Below are 16,843 nucleotides of genomic sequence, written 5' to 3' on the forward strand. Positions count from 1 at the left end.
CGTGTGCAAAGTTGGTACAATGGTAAGGCAATAGCCACTATTAATAAAGATAAACTTTCATAGGACACTGCCATGATGGCTTCCATTTCTATCCCTCTCTCCATTATTACTATTTTCTGTTGTAGCTGAGGTAGAATAGGGAATATGTATGAAATGGGAAAGGGAAAGACCTTCGTCAAAGGCCTTATTCATCCAGCTGGCAGCTGAATCTGCCAGCTCTTCTCTTCCTGAGGTCCCTACTTGCCTCCCTAACCCCAGGCAATTAAGAAAAACTGCACTGGAATGATCAAATGTGAGGAAAAATACATGAACATGAAACGTACTTCAGAATACTCCTGATTTGAAAGAAAACTATCACAGGGATATACAGAGAACTTAGAAATATGAAAGAGAGCCAAGGAATTTTAAGGATCATTATGATTCCATATCTCATTTGTTAATCATCTCTTCCAAATCGCAATCACATGCATACCAATTGACCCACCCAGGAAAGAATAACAGGGCAATGTAATGAAACTATCTTCCTTCTTTACCTCTACTAAAATGGAGTCTTGACATACATCATCTCTGAATATTGCTGGTATCATGAATCAATAGATTTTTGTTAGAAATGTGGGAATTAATTCATTATTTATCTATGCTAGATTATATTTGTATAAAGTGGATGAGATGAGGCTTGTTAAATAGCCTCTTTGTTTTGAAAAGAGAAAAGAAAAGTAGGAAGCTACTGGGATGACTTCAGGTTCAAGTATCATTAGCATGTATCCAATGAATAGGAAGCATATCATGGCAGCTCTGGGCGCTTTTATTGACTATTACAAAGTTGTTCAGGCTTTACTACTCTGAAAGGCAAGGAAAATAGTTTCAATAGATAAGCAGCCAGAATTAATACTAAAAAGACTAAAGGCAACCCAGGATTTGGGGTCACAATATGAAGACAGATTGTTGCAGTTTGTCCTTTGTTCTCAAAGAGGGCTATAACATCAGAAAGGTGATGCCAGTGAGGAAGGGCTGTGCAAAGTTACCAGTTTCACTTTCTGCTCTGGAGCCATCTCAGGGCAATGGAAAGATATTGATCAGGATTGCCTGGAAATAGCCCTAGATGCAGAGACATTAGCTTTCTGAAACCAGTCTCTCCCAGGTCTCAATTTGATTGAGACAATGCACATTCAGTGATTAAAGCTAGGTAAGCAATGGGGCAAAGAAAGACCTCTTTTATCTAGATAAAAAAAAAAAATCAAGACCCTTAAGTTTTTTGGGGAGGATAATGATGAGAAGAAATTGAAGAAGTTAATGAGATAAATGTGAAGATGTACAACTAGAATTATCAGGAAGGCAAGCATACTAAGCTTGGCAATTGGAATCTGGGTTACAATGATGAAATGGGCTTAAATTGAGTCATCTGTTATGGGAACCAACTCTTCATTCTGGAACACGCTTGGCATTTCTGTTAGGATTCTAGGAAGACCTTGACAATTAACTCTTCCTGATCAGTAAATATTATTAGGAGTACAGAGTTGTATAGTTCTTGATTTAGTTCAGCTTCATAACATGCAAAACACAAATTGGTAAAAATATGAGATAACCAGACAGGAAGCAGCAGCTGAAATTAGTAGCCTGTAGGATGTTCTACGTTGTCTAATGGTTGAATTTGTTGGTCAACCATCCTCTGGGAAAGGCACTCAATAAGGATATTTTTAATAGCTATTTTTACTTGGGCCCCTCTCCACAGTCTCATCCACCAAACACAGTTGACTCTCCATTAGGATCCCATTTAAGGGATGCTCAAAGATCAGCCTGAATGTTCCCCTTATGCTAGGTAGTGGTTGGAAATGCCTTATGAGGAATGAAGTCCAGAAAGAAATGAAAATATTGAAAGTATTACAAGCAGAATGCTAAAATTGTGTGTAAAAGAGAACTGCACTATGTTTCGAAATGAAATTTGGCCAGACCTTAGAATTTAATAGATGCTTATTAACTACTATGGATTGGAGTTAAATTTGTTATCTTGGTAATAACAATGAAAATGTTAATAGGGGTGAGTGGTTTTTGAATTGTTTGTATATCTTATTAGGCATAATCTACAGCAGAAAGCATTTCTCTGAAGTACAGAATATAGACAAAAGTGCACGATGAGTTGAGAAACAAAGACAAAGTATGATACAGTAGAAAGAATACTGACTCTGATTCTTTGCCTTTCTTGCCTGATCACTGGAGCTGGAGAAGAGTCTCTGGAATCCCTTGTTCATGGTTGGATACTTTGAGACAAGAGTCCCATCCAGCCAGTGGGCTAATATGGCTGCCAGTACAAATTCTCCACTATTAAAATATTAAAAACTCCCTAATCTCTGTCTTGACTCAGTTTCTCTGGCATTACACACTCAGGTTCACAATCTCAGTCACCCTTGATACCTCACTGATCTTCCTTAACTAATTAATCACTTGCTAATCTTTAAAAAAAATTTGTTGATGTGGCTTTTTAAATTAAATGCATTTTATAAGTCATCCCCTATTCTGAGACAAGTCTCTTGAAACTAAAACAGTTAAGAAAACCTAATACCTCATCTGAAAATACATGCAGCATTTCAAATTTGTAGCACTCACTCTATCCCATCATTAACAATAAATTAGCATAAATTTATTTTCTCTGCCTCCCACTACTCATCCTACTGGAAAAGAAAAAAAGATTCCTCATAATAAATATAATCAAAAATACATACATATATATATATATATAATTCTAAATGTTAAATCTATTTTCTGCATCATGGATAGTAAATTTCATCAATGTTATACTGGAATCATGAATGTTCATTGTATTGATCATAATTCTTGTAGCTTTCAATTTATGTAATATTTATTAATAATACACGTGTGTGTATATATATATATACATATATGTATATGTATATACATGTATATGTAGTTATTCTTATCATATGATTTATTCTCCTGATTCTGCTAATTTCATTCTTTATAGGTTTATAAAAGTCTTCAAAGTTGTTCCTTAAAAATATTGATTTTAAAGTATTAATTACTTTTCTGTTTCTGCTTACTTTATCTACATCAGTTCATGAGTTTTTCATAACTTTTTGATATACTTCTTTTCTCGTTTATGGCTAGGTGAAAAAGTATCCATTGTTAGGAACATTTTACATATAATTCTAAAATGTTATCCAGCATAACAGTATTCATTCAAAAATTCACCAACAGTGCCTCAGTTTGTTGAGTCATTAATTTTCCTACACAATTTGTCATATTTGCCTCCTTTGCTCTATTCATAGAGTCAGCACCATTGTTTTTGCCTTGATTACCTCTCCTAAACTAGTTCAATAGCCTCCACACTAGACTCCTGGATGCCAATCTCACCATTTTCTAATTTTATCCTCTAAATATTTGCCAAAATAATTTTCCTAAAACATTATTTTTATTATGCCACTCTATTTAACAACCTCCAAGGGTTTTCTATTGTTTCTAACTGGAATAAAACATTCCTTGGCTTATTTTTTTTGGAGTGGAAAGTTTTTGTGTTTTTATTATTTTTATTTCTGAATATATCCTATTCCTAACCAGTGAGCTATTTCGTACTTCTCAAGAAAGCTCCAAATCCAGTCTCAGAAAGAGGTGGACATTTGCTAGAATTTATAAATCTTAGAGTAGCCTGAAATGGATAGTGAAGCCTTCTTTTTCACAGCTTCTATTTCCCACTGTTTGTTGGTTTCATGGTTTTTGGTCACTTTAAAGTGCCCAAGTTAGCAATTGCATAAAAAGAGCCTTTTTTTTTTTTTTTTTTTTTTTTTAAATAATAGGCTCATAGAAAGATTACAATGGGCCCAGAGTGCACTAGAGTACAAAGGTCCTTTAGTATCTTTAGCACTTTTGGAAACCTAGGAAATTAGAATCCTATCTTAGTACTAGAAGACAACTGTTACCCAATTGCCAAATTTCCTCTTTAAGTTGCTGCTGTAGGATCACTCTTTGATCTTACTGACAAACTCTTTTCCTCTTAGTTTTTGGCACCTGCCAATTCATGACAATCTATTAATAGAAATAACTATACCTTACCAAACTCCACACTACACAGAGGCTCATAGAAGAAGAGCCAGAAAAACTGAGGCAAGATAGAGATTAGAAAGTTTTAAATATTTTATTTGAGAAGGAGAGAATGTGCTGGGAGCAAAACAGGATCCATGTTGCCCCCAGGGCTGAATAAGTATCCAGGCAAGTGAAAAATTCCAGGGATTTTTATAGGGCTCCAATGAGGTGAAACAAATCAGGGTGGGGTTAGAGTTCTGGTGAGCAGGACCTTCTAGGAATGGACCATAATTCAGTTCTGATAGGGGTAAGGATCATAAATCCTGATAACTTGGGAGGCTAGGAGTCAGATGTCTGGTTCAGAGGATCCCACCATTTGCATTTTATGGCTCTATAGAATGCTAGTAGTCAGGGCTAGTTATCTTTGTCCTAATTTATATCAGTTCTAATGGTCAGGAAGGGAGGTTGCCATTGAGGCAGAATAATTCAGGGAAAGTAAAGTAGAACAATTCAGGGAAACTGAGGCAGAACAATTCAAGGAAATTGTGGCATAACACTTTTTGCCAATTAGAACTTCTGTTGTATAAAAGGTTTGAAGGAGTTACCAGGAAATCCCCTTTAGAAACTATTCTTTAAGCCTAAAATCTAAACGTAGTTTACTAAACATAAACAAGCACAGATAAGAAGTAACAGTAAAGCAACTTATTAATGATAATGATAGCAAACATTTATATAGTGTCAACTTTTCAAAACAATTTACATATATTACCTAATTTAATCCTCATGACTGCTTTGAATTAAGTACTATTAATTTCTCTAATTTAAAGATGAAAAATTTGAGGCTGTCAGAAGTTAAATAACTTACTCAGAGCTACATAGTTTCCAAATGTCTGAGAAAGGACTTGAACCTTGTTCCTTCTGCCTTCAAGTGTGGCTCTTTTTCCAATATGCCACCTAACTTCTTCAATTTAATTCATCAAAACCTTAATTTTCTTATATTAGCTGGTTATATTCTCTCACAATAATAGAACAAATACCTATTAAAATTATCTCCAATTGTCCCAGTTATCTTCTCAAAATCATGATGAAGCTTAAAGTATAGCCATTTTAAAACTACCAATAGATGGCTTAGAAATAGTAACTATAACATGTATACAGGATCCAAGCTGGATTTATATGCATGAGGTTCAATATAGTGATAAATTATTTCCCAGATCATAACTCTTTAGCTCATTTTATACTCACCTAGAGTTTCCTCTGAGATCATCAGAATAAAACCTTCTTCAATGTGGGGTCAGGAATTCAGGGTCTAACAAATCTCCCAGAATACATCATTGATTACCTGTAACTATCAGGTGTCTCTCCCCTAAGACCACCAGGATCAATACACCCTTAGTTATGCTGCACTTGAATTGAGTCTTCAACTGACCCTATTTTTTCATATACCTAGTAATAAGTGGTAACTGATCCAAAGGGCCCAAAATAATTAGATCATCTCCAATTGATCCATAGATCAAGTTAGTCAATTAATCCACAATAAACAAAACTTCAGGATATGTTTATCCTCTTTGAGATTTCAATGGTATTTCTCAGTGGATCTCTTCAAATATTCCCAAAAATCTTTCCATTAAGCATTTAAACACACCCCCAACAAAGAATAATCCACAGTACCAAATAAATATTCGTCACCCTACAAAAACATCCAGTTGAAGGGATAAATCTCCTTATCATGCTATAAAACCAACTGTTATCCCTCAATTTGTTATTATGGATTGTTTCCTTTTAAATACTGTGTATATGATGAAGGAATAACAAATACATATATATGAGTGTAACATAATAGAGTTATACTTTAAGAGATGATGTATATGAGGAATTCAGAGAAAAATGGGAAAACTTTCATGGATACAAAATGAAGTAGAATGAGAGGGATACTTTTCATAGCAAATACAATAATGAAAATTAAAATATTGGGCTCCTCAGCTCTGATTGAATGCAAAAACTAATCTTGGTTCCAGAGAACAGATGAAAAGACAAATCTACCCTCTCTCCATAGCAACTTTGGAGCCTTAAGGCACAGAATGTTGCATGCACTGTTAGATTCAGTCACTGTGTTGGTTTGTTTTGCTAAACAGTTTTTCTTATAAGAAGGGAGTGGAGAACAGTTACCAATCAAAATAACTATATAATAAATACAAAAGGCACTAATGAAATATTAAAATATATATTTAAAAGAGAGAAAACTAATTAGAAACACATGATTAATTATGTATACTCTTTTAGAGAAAAATATAATTCAAAAGACAGAAAATTATCCATTGTCACCATTGTTGGAGTTTGAAATTTCATAGATAAGGCACTGATTTCTTTTTGTACAATAATAAAAATGTTATTGCTTCCTAATGTTTGAAAGGCGTGACAACCATAACATAAATTCAGAGTATAATGTCTTGTAATTTACTAAAGATTTTGGTTTTCCTTGCTTCAAAAGCTTTTTTACATAATTTTAAAAAGAAACAATAAAGTGATAAGCAAAAGGATATAATTTTTGACCTCTCAATATGTCATATGGGTGACAATTTAGCTAATAATTATGTAATATATTTCTTTAAATTAAATTCATATATAAAGCCATATATAATCTATAGAGCCTGTGGAATCATGGAAATTAAAGCTCTGAATAGATTTAGAAGTTGCTTCAATTCAATTAAATTCTCAAATTCCCACAAATATCTAAAAAATCTAAAAGATATAATAGTATGCTTGATCTAATTCAGGGTCATATTTCTCGAAGAAATATTTTAAAATTCACGATTAGATAGTTGACCTTATATGACTGAGATCTTTCTTCATGTCAACTTATTTTTTAAACCATTAAATCAGAATAAACAATTTGATAAAATTCATGAGCAGACTTTTGTTGACCCAATTCCCTTGTAGGATTTTCACTGCTACCAACCTAATTGATCCTGTTGTCCTCAGAAAAAAAAAAAGATGCTTATTACTATATATTATGTTGTGCAAATACATATATATTTCTGAAGGCAAAAGTATCCTTAAGTCAATGTATCTCTCCTCTTTTCTTTCTTCATCTTAATTTTGATTGAGATTTAATAGGCAGTTATCCAGTGTCTTCTGATATGGACAGTTCAACAAAACTGTCCTCACTGACACCTAGCATACCACCTCTAAACCCAGGACTGGAAATCTTGTTTTTAGCTAAAGAGATAAATGTGTTCTCTTGTGCACGTGGAGATGGCAGTGCTGCAGCTTTGCCAAAACCTGGAGGGGTTGGAATCAACTTAGAGCTGTTTTTTTTTTTCCCCCCTAGGAGCAACTCTAATTTTATCAATCAAGAAGCATTTGTTAACAGCCTACTGTGTGCTAAACACCTGCAAGCATTTTTCAAAATTGTCTGAAATCTAAAATTATCCCATTTGATATAACCAACAGCAAGAAGGCATCCTAATATTCAATGATGGATAGACTAAATACTTAGCAATTTATCTGACTCCCCAAATTAACTTTTTGAAATAATGATGAAACTTAAAATGTACACCTAAAACTCTACTCATAGATGAGTTAGAAATAGCAACTGCAACATTGTAACTTAGAACCCCAAACCCTAGGTTTACATAGCTGAAATTCAATTCTGGGGGAGGATATCTAATAATATCTCTGGTTTATTTTGTGCCCACCCAAGTTTCCTCTGATACAATTTATATATAGGTATTCACACTGATATGGGGGACAGATATTAGGGATAAGCCACAAAAATCAAGGCACAATGGAATTTCAAAGTAACTGCTCTCAAGGCTATCATGATCAAACTACTCTTGGTTTTCCTACTTTCCTACTCCTCTGGTTCAGTTCTGTCAGGATTCCTCTCTGAAAAGGACCAGCTCTATAGATGATGTGTTTTTAATCATAGACCCAGTAAGGGATACTTCTAACCCAAAATAACCTGAACCAACTAATTTATCCACAAACAGTGATACTTAAGGATTTATTTTCTTCCTTAATGAGGTCTCTATATCTCAAGAGGTGAAAAACAGAAAAGGAATTCACTTTACAATTGCCCTGTCTAGTATTTCATTGAACTTATCTATCATAGTCATACACAAACAGGACCCCCAAAAGAGATAAATGCATGCAAAAACATCAATTGGGTTTGGTTTCCATGACATTAAATTGAATGGTTAACAAAAGTCATTAACCAAACTCTGTTGATTTACAATGCTTTGACCAAAAATCAATGACAGCTTATTATATGTCCTCCTTATCTCCATAGTCAGTTTCAGATCTGCACCCTACACTGAATGTCCTTCACTTTTTCTGCTTCACACACACATACATGAAAACACAGAGAAAATTTTATATTCAAAGCTAATTCATTATCAATCAATTAGCTTCCTGCCATAGCTTGCCATACAAATAAAGCTTTCACACCATTAAATTTGTTGCTTTACCCTAATAATGGTGAAGGGAGAGTTTCTGCTAAATTGAGATTTTAAAGAAAATACAAATTAATTAGTAAATAAGTATCTACTAGGCACTGACTACATGCCAGGCAGTGTACAAAGTAATGGGGATGAAAATACAAAAAAGAAAAGAAACAAAGAAGGGAAAAAGAGAGACCATTTTTGTGCTTAAATAGTTCATAAACTAGTAGAAAAGACAAGACACAAAAGTAAGATTAAGAGGGAGAGAGAGGTGGCTTTCTCAGCAGCACAATGCAGTCCAGTTCAAAGAAGAGCAACTGGTGAAGAAATGCAGAGATGGCTGGTCTGTGAGCACTCTTTAAATGTAGTATTTGAGAGGACATATTTACTCTGCTCTCCTACCCTCTAACTAGAGGGGCAGAAGATATATGAGTATCAAGAATGATGCAGTCTCAAAGGATGAGTTTCCGGATGATGATCCTGGGACTTGATAGAGTCTAGTCCAGAAGACTAAAGCTGATGGGAAATGAAGAGGTGAGTGGCTCGAGCTCTCTTTAAACAGAAGGATTGGGATGAAATAAGTAAACTTTCAATAACTCCATCTATCACACCAGGGTCAAATCCAGCCAAGCTTTTTTTTTTTTTTTATAGGACCAAAGCTAAGAATAGTTCTTACATTTTGAAATACAATACTTAATTTTAAAATGTAAAAACCATTCTTAGCTTTGGTCCTACCAAAAAAGTCCTGAATTTAGCCCAGAGGCCATAGTTTTCCCTAGACTAATAAAATAATGTGGCCACCTAGAGACCTGGGATAAAAGAATAGGAGACCATTTATTCTTTGAGAACCACAGAGCACTTTGTACTTCTGTTCAACAAAGTGAAGTTTCATAACCTCTAAGGTGAATGTAATGCCCCCCAAATCTTATTCTTCTTCCTGGAAAGGATATCCAGTTAGAGGATAACGGTTTATAGCTAAGTTTGCTACAAGACAGGATTCTAGTAAGAAGCAGGGAACAGTCACTGGAAAATTATAGTGATACTAAAAAAGCACCAATTAAACAATGTTTAAAAGCTTAAGCAAAAATAATAGAGGACAGAGAACATTTCTTATGAAAGGGATGGAAAAGGGTTTGGCAGAGATTACAGGGAAACTTTCAGGTGATGAGAAGAATGTGGTCCAATGAATAAATTTTTCACTTCAATATAAACATTCAATATAAACACCATGTTCACTTTCTCTTAAATATGATTATTTCTTCAAATTCTTTCACACCCAAAGAAGACAAATCTTAGGAATCTTACTTTGTTGAACAGCTATTTTGGATTCCCTAATTTAGCTTCTATAACATGGTTATTGGCAGTTTTATCCAATTGTGGGATACCAGAGAGAAAATGCTTTCTTATAGTAAGAAATGACCAAAAAAAAGTCTTCCTTTGACTTTGAGAAGTTCTACACTCAGCTACTTCTGAGCATGAAAGAAGAAAAAGAGTCTAAAACATTTTAGTGAACTGAATATATTTGTTAAAAGTAAGTGGTTTTTTAAAAATTCTTTCATTTATCTCTTTTAATCCTAACAGTTTCAAGGACATTACTACTGCTATTGCAGAAAGTGTAAGAGTAAAGTTGCTAGCAATTCAGTTTATGAAATGTAAGATTCAAGAAGTTCCACTTTGCTTCAAAATCTAAATGTGTAGGTAACAACTCAGGTGAGCTTTTTAGCACTAGCACAACTGTTCATCAAGCAGGAACATTGTGCTATTTTAGAATTTAGGAAGCACTTTTATGAGCTGTTGTTTGCGTCTGAATGTCTCCCACTAGCAACACTTTAGAATGAGGAAACTGCACAAAAATTCAATCTTCACCTAGTTTTATAGTTCCAGCAAAAGTAGTATGCAAAATATTCCAATGTTCAATGAACCCATGTAGACGATTTGGTATTCAATTTCTTCAATGTTGGAAATGATTGACAAAGCTTTTTTTTTCTTTTTTTTACAGTAGGACATTATATGCTGACAACATTCAGTATCTCATATCCTGATTTCATTTCATTTTTCAGAATATTAGATGTCAAGGACAACAGAACCAGAAATTGTTTTTTGACTTTGTTTTTCCTAGTCTTCTTGAAGTGAATCCCAGACCCCAGACCTGGAGTATGATCTTATCATCTTCCTAGACACCGCTGATTAATTTTTACAAGTGTAGTTAAGGAATTCCAGTGGCACCTGTTTATTAGATGAGATTTTTCAAGAGCAAACGACCATCGGAGTTTGTTCAATTCTTGTTTACCCACAGATATAACCCCAGGAAAGAATATTGAGTTCTTCTCAAGACTTTTGGATTGATTTTTCTCCCCTCTCTCCTCTCCATTTGTTTTGGAATGAATTCATTTCTTTTCATTCCCATCATGCTCATCATAGCTAACATCAGAACCATTCATTGTACCTTGTAATTTACTTATCAATACTGGAAGAGCAAAATTAAGCTAATAACTGTCTTACAATCTTCCACCTATCCCCACATTTCTTTGTGCTACCCTCTTATACAATGGGAATGATCTTCTTCCCCATGTGTTGCCAAAAATTTTGACTCATTGTTTTAATTACTTTGAAGCTGCTGGTATTTCCCATGCATTTTATAGTATAAGAAGCACAGGGTATAAGAAAGAAAAATTCCTTTTCCCAAAATAAAAATTCTGGTGATCCTAGTACCACAATCTTTAAAATCTAAAATAAACTCAGTGACATAGACAATTGAATTTGGGATTTTATAAATCTTTCTTTTACCTATATCGCCACTAACTTTCCAAAATTATTTTAAATATCCTACTTAAAGTAAGAAGATATGGATTCAAATCCCAGAGCTGACATCTTTAGACATAATTTTTCTGAATCACAAATTCATATTTCTCAAAATGGGAATTATCACCTACCTTGTAAGGAAAAGTATTTTTGTAAGCCATAACATATTATATAAATTTATTCTATATAGCTCCTAGCATAGTGAAAAGAGGAAGGAATTTGAAGTTATAAGATCAGCTCTAATTCTAGCTCCTCTACTTACTACCTAGGTGACTGGACAAGTCACTTCACATTTGTGGGCCTCAGTTTGCTTATCTGGAAATTTTAATTCAATCTAAAACACATTTGTTAAGTGCCTCATATAACAGGCACTGTGCTGAGGATGCAAAAAACAAAAATGAGGGAATTGGAGTAGTTCTTTATATGTCCTTTCTATGATTATCCTACAGGAAAAAAAAAAAAACCACCTTAAAAAGTATAATTTTAAAAGCCCTCACATTAAAAGGCCTTGATACAACTTTCCATTGGTATAAAAACCACTACAAATTTGAAGACTCAAAATTAGAAATAGAAAAGACCTATTAGGTAAAAAATTAATTTGCTGTAAAGACAGAATAATTCATCCATGAACAGAAATAAAGCCCTGTATTTTCAGCATCATTACAAAATATATTAAAGAAGCCAATGATTTGATTCGCATTTTGGAGCTGATTTTAATATTTTCAAAAATAAAAAAATTATATCTTTTGGTCATTTAAAAATAAAAAGTGATTGAGTGTCTTTCAGGTATCTGTATCAAATGAAAATTATACCTGCTATTTTTCACAAATTGTTATTTTTAAAACCAAATTTTTTTGATACTTCCCTACTTCTCTATTCCTCAACATACATGCTCACACACCCCCAGAAAAGTGAATAGAAGTACCAACATTACCCGAGTGAACTTGATTCTTTCCATTGTAAGGAAGAAATGGGCCACTTGGGTACAGAGGAAAAAAGGGGCTTTCTTTAAATTCTTAGTTTTCCAAGCTCTCCTCTCTAGTAGGTGTAAACCTGCTGCTGCTGAATGATGACCAAGTTTCTCTGTCACAAACCCCTAGTCTGCACATATACCTCCCAATAGCCCAGGTTTCCCTTCCCCCACCCTGACCCTCCCCACCCATCCTATCACAATGGAGAATATAATGAAGTCAGAGAATGTGATTATATCATCTCTCCAATAGCATTTCTCTTCCAGCTTGGGAAAAAGTGCCGTACACTGTTCCTCTGGCTTAAGCCCCCAGACTAACACAATAGAGGTTTGGATCAGTTATCAAGCATTTATTAAACTATTGATTATTCTGTGCCAGACACTGTGGTAAATGTTAGGGATAATAAAAGAGGCAAAAAAGTCTTTGCTTTTTGTAGTTCAAGGAGCTCATATACAAATGGGAAAAAACTACAGCTAAACAAATTATGTATATATATATGTGTGTGTGTGTGTGTGTGTGTGTGTGTGTGTATACTCACATATATAAACATACACACAAGATATTTATACATATAAAATACAAGATATTTGCATGTGTATATATGTGTATGTATATATATGTATACATATATATGTGTGTGTGTGTGTGTATATACATATATATGAATGAGTATAAGTGAAAAGAGATTACCTTAGAGGGAAGATTCTACATTCTGAGTACCAGGAATACCAACCAGGAAAACAAAATCATTGGGGAAAGAGAAGCTGGCTACCCTATCAGTCCATCCATGATAAACAAGTATTTGTTATCTTTTATTTATTCCCCTCTGATATTTGGGTAAAATGTTAATAAAAGTATAGTGGAAGTGATGGTTGCCTTGAAGCTAAAATCCCTTAAGATTTTAGATGCTGTCAAAAAGACTACACATCCCATACCATGTATACTATACAACTGCTTTTTTACTTTGAATTGAAAAGCTGGCAGGATGGGAGTTGGGAAAGCAATTTTTAACATTCTGTAACAGCATCAAAGTGGAAGAACTTTTGGATAAATATCTCAAAGCATCATAACTCATGTCACAAAATACCCCTATTTATAAATCTGGAGGGAAAAAAAAGTTGTGACTGGAATAATCCTTCTACATATTGCTTTTGTGCTAGAGACAAGATAAGTTATACAGCACAGAGCAGGCCCATTTTTGTCTTCCCAAAGCTAACTTCCTCAGCACTTTGAGACAGCATGCAATAATAAATTGAAATAAAATTGATTTGGTCCATCTCCCACTAATCAGGAATAGAAAATGTTCAAAGGTTTTGTCTTACAGTAAAGTTAGTTTTGGTGACACATTGATGAGCAGGCTTTTAAGGGGAAAAAATCAACTGGTAAAATTTATTTCTTAGGCAATTCCCTTGAGCTTTTCAAAAGGAGTGAATACCCCAAACAACTTCAGCAGCATCTTAAATGTATCATTTTGTTTGTTAGCAAGGAAATCATGGTTAAATGACTTGTTCCAGGACATACTACTAGTAAGTGTCAAGTGACTGAGCTATATTTGAATTCAGATCCTCCTGACTCACGACTTAACTACTTCTGAAATATGTTTCAAATCAGAGCTATTTGAAAATTCTACACCAAACCCTTTCAGACATTTGAACAAAACAAATGCAGCTTTCCCTAACTTTTCTTGCATCTTTTGGTCTTCTCTGAGTCAGAAATGGAGGAAATAGCTGTGGATAGAATATTCAATGGGAACTGAGTGACTTGACCTTCTACAGTTTATATTGAAAAAGCAAAATGCCATTCATATTATATAGCCACTGGGTTTTTGTGAGCATTTTCTGTATTTTGCTTTCTACTCATTCCTGTCCACTGGTTTCTGTCCCTTAGAATACTAACAGGTTTAGGCCTCCTATTCAAAAAATTAGTCAGTATATTTTCTTCTGTCTCTGTCTCTGTCTGCCTGTTTCTGCCTGTCTATCTGTCTCTCATTCTTCACTGACAAACTATGTAGGATAGTTAATATTCACTGCCTCTTTCTATAGTCTCACTTTTCAGTTCCTTGCAATTTGATTTTCAACCCCACTATTTTATTGAATATACTTCCTCCCAATGTGTTGCCAAAAATTTTGACTCATTGTTTTAATTACTTTGAAGCTGCTGGTATTTCCCATGCATTTTATAGTATAAGAAGCACAGGGTATAAGAAAGAAAAATTCCTTTTCCCAAAATAAAAATTCTGGTGATCCTAGTACCACAATCTTTAAAATCTAAAATAAACTCAGTGACATAGACAATTGAATTTGGGATTTTATAAATCTTTCTTTTACCTATATCGCCACTAACTTTCCAAAATTATTTTAAATATCCTACTTAAAGTAAGAAGATATGGATTCAAATCCCAGAGCTGACATCTTTAGACATAATTTTTCTGAATCACAAATTCATATTTCTCAAAATGGGAATTATCACCTACCTTGTAAGGAAAAGTATTTTTGTAAGCCATAACATATTATATAAATTTATTCTATATAGCTCCTAGCATAGTGAAAAGAGGAAGGAATTTGAAGTTATAAGATCAGCTCTAATTCTAGCTCCTCTACTTACTACCTAGGTGACTGGACAAGTCACTTCACATTTGTGGGCCTCAGTTTGCTTATCTGGAAATTTTAATTCAATCTAAAACACATTTGTTAAGTGCCTCATATAACAGGCACTGTGCTGAGGATGCAAAAAACAAAAATGAGGGAATTGGAGTAGTTCTCTATATGTCCTTTCTATGATTATCCTACAGGAAAAAAAAAAAAAAAACCACCTTAAAAAGTATAATTTTAAAAGCCCTCACATTAAAAGGCCTTGATACAACTTTCCATTGGTATAAAAACCACTACAAATTTGAAGACTCAAAATTAGAAATAGAAAAGACCTATTAGGTAAAAAATTAATTTGCTGTAAAGACAGAATAATTCATCCATGAACAGAAATAAAGCCCTGTATTTTCAGCATCATTACAAAATATATTAAAGAAGCCAATGATTTGATTCGCATTTTGGAGCTGATTTTAATATTTTCAAAAATAAAAAAATTATATCTTTTGGTCATTTAAAAATAAAAAGTGATTGAGTGTCTTTCAGGTATCTGTATCAAATGAAAATTATACCTGCTATTTTTCACAAATTGTTATTTTTAAAACCAAATTTTTTTGATACTTCCCTACTTCTCTATTCCTCAACATACATGCTCACACACCCCCAGAAAAGTGAATAGAAGTACCAACATTACCCGAGTGAACTTGATTCTTTCCATTGTAAGGAAGAAATGGGCCACTTGGGTACAGAGGAAAAAAGGGGCTTTCTTTAAATTCTTAGTTTTCCAAGCTCTCCTCTCTAGTAGGTGTAAACCTGCTGCTGCTGAATGATGACCAAGTTTCTCTGTCACAAACCCCTAGTCTGCACATATACCTCCCAATAGCCCAGGTTTCCCTTCCCCCACCCTGACCCTCCCCACCCATCCTATCACAATGGAGAATATAATGAAGTCAGAGAATGTGATTATATCATCTCTCCAATAGCATTTCTCTTCCAGCTTGGGAAAAAGTGCCGTACACTGTTCCTCTGGCTTAAGCCCCCAGACTAACACAATAGAGGTTTGGATCAGTTATCAAGCATTTATTAAACTATTGATTATTCTGTGCCAGACACTGTGGTAAATGTTAGGGATAATAAAAGAGGCAAAAAAGTCTTTGCTTTTTGTAGTTCAAGGAGCTCATATACAAATGGGAAAAAACTACAGCTAAACAAATTATGTATATATATATATATATATGTGTGTGTGTGTGTGTGTGTGTACGTGTGTGTGTATACTCACATATATAAACATACACACAAGATATTTATACATATAAAATACAAGATATTTGCATGTGTATATATGTGTATGTATATATATGTATACATATATGTGTGTGTGTGTGTGTATATACATATATATGAATGAGTATAAGTGAAAAGAGATTACCTTAGAGGGAAGATTCTACATTCTGAGTACCAGGAATACCAACCAGGAAAACAAAATCATTGGGGAAAGAGAAGCTGGCTATCCTATCAGTCCATCCATGATAAACAAGTATTTGTTATCTTTTATTTATTCCCCTCTGATATTTGGGTAAAATGTTAATAAAAGTATAGTGGAAGTGATGGTTGCCTTGAAGCTAAAATCCCTTAAGATTTTAGATGCTGTCAAAAAGACTACACATCCCATACCATGTATACTATACAACTGCTTTTTTACTTTGAATTGAAAAGCTGGCAGGATGGGAGTTGGGAAAGCAATTTTTAACATTCTGTAACAGCATCAAAGTGGAAGAACTTTTGGATAAATATCTCAAAGCATCATAACTCATGTCACAAAATACCCCTATTTATAAATCTGGAGGGAAAAAAAAGTTGTGACTGGAATAATCCTTCTACATATTGCTTTTATGCTAGAGACAAGATAAGTTATACAGCACAGAGCAGGCCCATTTTTGTCTTCCCAAAACTAACTTCCTCAGCACTTTGAGACAGCATGCAATAATAAATTGAAATAAAATTGATT

The 16,843-nt window shown here is 33.9% G+C and overlaps 1 protein-coding gene across 2 annotated transcripts in view; it reads right to left on the reverse strand.

Annotated features, from left to right (window-relative positions):
* Positions 1-15,699, reverse strand: part of LOC127543843 (uncharacterized) — a 148,287-nt gene extending 132,588 nt beyond the window's left edge. The window contains exon 1 of one of the 2 annotated variants that reach the window (XM_051970166.1): positions 15,530-15,699. The gene's annotated coding sequence lies outside the window, so the exon portion shown is untranslated. Of the gene's footprint in view, positions 1-12,213; positions 12,382-15,529 lie in introns of those variants that run through there. The other variant, XM_051970165.1, reaches the window with a different exon arrangement.
* Positions 15,700-16,843: the final 1,144 nt, after the last annotated feature.

Source organism: Antechinus flavipes, chromosome 1, assembly GCF_016432865.1.
Source record: "Antechinus flavipes isolate AdamAnt ecotype Samford, QLD, Australia chromosome 1, AdamAnt_v2, whole genome shotgun sequence".
In the NCBI taxonomy this organism is placed as follows: Eukaryota; Metazoa; Chordata; class Mammalia; order Dasyuromorphia; family Dasyuridae; genus Antechinus; species Antechinus flavipes.